Below are 3413 nucleotides of genomic sequence, written 5' to 3'. Positions count from 1 at the left end.
ATCATTTTTGTGGTATTGATCAAAGTGGAAAGTCACATAAATCTCAAAAAGCATAAAATTTTGGGGTTATATAATCTTCAATTTCTAAATTTTTCACAACTCATCAAAATTTTAGATTTTTTTCAAGTTTATTTCACTAAAGTATCATTTTTGAGTCAACCCTAATCTCTAAATCTGCAAGCAATTACCCTAAAAAAAAATTGCACAAAAATTTTAGAGTTTCTCTTCCATGTGTATAATTTTCTTGATCATCCCAATCTTCAAAATTCTAGTCCCTTGCATTATTTCCTTGTGTCAGAATCTTCAACCTCTCATTACCTCAATACCCAATGCACCTCTTTCCAACCCTTGCAACCTTGAAGCTTTGCATGTTGCCATGGATTCATTTATGTGTTGAGGTTTCAATCTTGTGCATACATATGTACTACTTCTTTTGAACTCTTAAATTTTGAATCCTTGAACGTTTCTCTTGAATTCATTTATGAGTTGAAGTTTTAAACTTTAAATTATTTGAGTAATATTCCCCTCATTCCCCTAAACTTTGACCCCTGAACTCTTTTGAGATAGTTTATCTTGATCGCAAGTTCAACCTTACTCTTAATTATGAAGTAAGATTGAGTCTCAACTCTTGATCTAATTCGCTAAGTTACTTGTCAAAGTTAAGGCTTTGACCATTGATTTTTCCATGCAACTATTTCTTTGCATCTCTAATCCATGAACACTAAATTCAAATATATTTTTATTAATGCTCAAGTTTGATGCTACAAAAATCATTTAATCCTTATATAAGGAGAATTAGGTTGAATGATAATAACAATTGTTTAATGTAATAAAAATGGAACACATTAATAGGATATAGGAATAAATCATTAGTATTAAATCATGTGAAGTGTTAGTCATGTTCTGCATGTCTAAAAATTACAAATCCTAATTCTAAAAATTACATATCCTAAGAGTGTCTAAATGGGGTTTTCCTTGGTCATAATTCTCCTTTGTCATTTTTGAAATATTGATCAATGTGGGAAGTAGCAAAAATCTCAAAAAGCTTGAAATGTTGGGGGTTATTTAATGTTTAGTTTCTGAAGTTTGCACAATTCGTCAAACTTTTGGAATATTTTCAAGTTTATTTTGCAAGTATCATTTTGGAGTCAACCCTAATCTCTAAATCCCAAGAATTTACCTTAAGTTTTATTTTGCACCAAAATTTTAGAGCTTCTCTTCCATGTGTATAATTTTCATAATCCCCCCAATCTTTGAAATCCCAACCCCTTGCATTATTTCCTTGTGTCAAAATCTTCAACTTGCCATTACCTTAATACCCAATATGCCTCTTTCCAATCCTTGCAACATTGAAGCTTTGCTCTTTTTGTTGGATTCATTTATGTGTTGAATTTTCAATCTTGTAATATATGTGTGTCATTTCTTTGGAACTCTCAGATGTTGAATCCTTTGATCTTTTCCCTTGAATTTATTCATGTGATGAAGTTTTAAAATTTAAATTATTGGAGTACTATTCCCTTCATTACTCTTTTGAGATAGTTTATCATGATCCCAAGTTCAATGTTACTCTTTATTATGAAGTAAGATTGAGTCTTAACTCTTGATCTAATTCACTAAATTACTTGTCAAATTCAAGGCTTTGGCCATTTATTTCCCCAAGCAACTATTTCTTAGCATCTCTAATCCATGTACACTAAAATCCAAATCTTTTGCTATTAAAACTCATGTTTGAAGCTAAATAAATCAATCTATCCTTAAAAAAATTATTTATAGAAAAAATGTTATTAAGTTCAATTTATCAGTCTTCTAGCTTACTATTCTTGTAGTCCTTTTTCTTGGTAATAATATTTTAATGTTTTCCCTTATACATATTCTTGGACTCAAGCCCCTTTAACCTTACTCCTAGTTGAGCATTTTTTCTTAATAATATTCAATTCCCTACATCAAATAACTTCTTATACGTATTTTATTATAGTCAAAGGTCTAGGTGCTATTATCGAGTATGTAATGTTACCAAACCTCAATCCATAATGAGGTAAAAGGTACCCCCAAAACTCTACAACTCATATTTTTAACAATTTTCTCTTGTTGACCACCTTGTATATCCCAAAGAGAAATTAATAGCTTAATTTGATAGTTTAACTACAAAAAAATGATTTTTTCCTACTCAAAATTAGTTGTTTCATTCGAAGCAATAAAATTGATTGTGTTTCCAATAGAAAAAAAGAAGACCCACAAAACCATTTATGTAGCTTTCAAGTCTCAAGGTTCTTAGTTGATCTCATAGTTATTATTCTAAATTATTTATCCTTTCTTAGGCAAGTTTTTGGTTTTTGGTGTAAAGAAAAGACAATGTGTTTATTGTAATGCAAAGATGCAATGGTCTAAATAGGTCACAATTTCCCAATAAAAGTTGCATATTATTTATTTTGAGGCAATTTTTTTGGTGATTAATTACATGATTTGTGATTGATGATCCATTTATTGTAATCATCATTAAAATATACTCTATAAATATGATATATTTTTTTATTTGTAAGAGGTTACAAAAAGAGGGAAACTACTTCACAACAAAAATATTGTGTGTGCGTGCGCGCATACCTAATTTGTTATTGTAAAAGAATGTTGTAAACTATAACCATTAAAGCACATGCCAATGATAATGTAGACACACACATACACACACACAAACACACACACACACACACACACACACACACACACACAAACACAAATTCCTCTTCACATCAATATTATTTCATTACCTTTTATTAAATATTTATCACATTAGTCCTTTATTTCCCTGTAAGCATCATTCATCATTTGTTAGATTTGTTGGAGTATTCACTCCACCTTGGGACTACAAACAACTATAAACCTTCACAATAGATCATTAATATTAGCATGAACGTTGATGGTATTCATGTGGGGGAGTATGATAGCATTGATGGAGACATGATTCAATGCTCATGTGTTGCATTAATGACATTATTTTCATTCATGTCAACATATAACTAATTCTTTGAAGATATTTAGAGTTGCAAAGGTAGTTGTGTTTGGCATGATCAACAGTCAATAAGTTGAGATGTGCACTTTTAGACATATGTTTAGAGATGCCTATTGATGCTAAGATGTTGGAAGATGAAACTATAAGAGCTTATTTTGGTAAAATATCAGAAATTGCTGTTGGAATCAAAAGTCATGGAGATGATAAGACAAAAGATGAGATTGTGTGGAAAATCTTGAAGACCTTGACACCTAATTTTCATCAGAGAGAACATTTGATTGAACAAGTTATTCCTTGTACACCTAACATTTACAAGAAATACTCTTCTTGCAAGGTTGCATACATTTGAAATATAGATGAAACATTATGAAGAATTGCCTAGACTAGAAATTGCTTTCAGCATAGA

The sequence above is a fragment of the Cupressus sempervirens genome, chromosome 9 (assembly GCF_028749045.1).
Source record: "Cupressus sempervirens isolate cs-2001-9-10 chromosome 9, ASM2874904v1, whole genome shotgun sequence".
Lineage (NCBI taxonomy): Eukaryota > Viridiplantae > Streptophyta > Pinopsida > Cupressales > Cupressaceae > Cupressus > Cupressus sempervirens.
Note: the sequence above shows the minus strand (reverse complement) of the source record.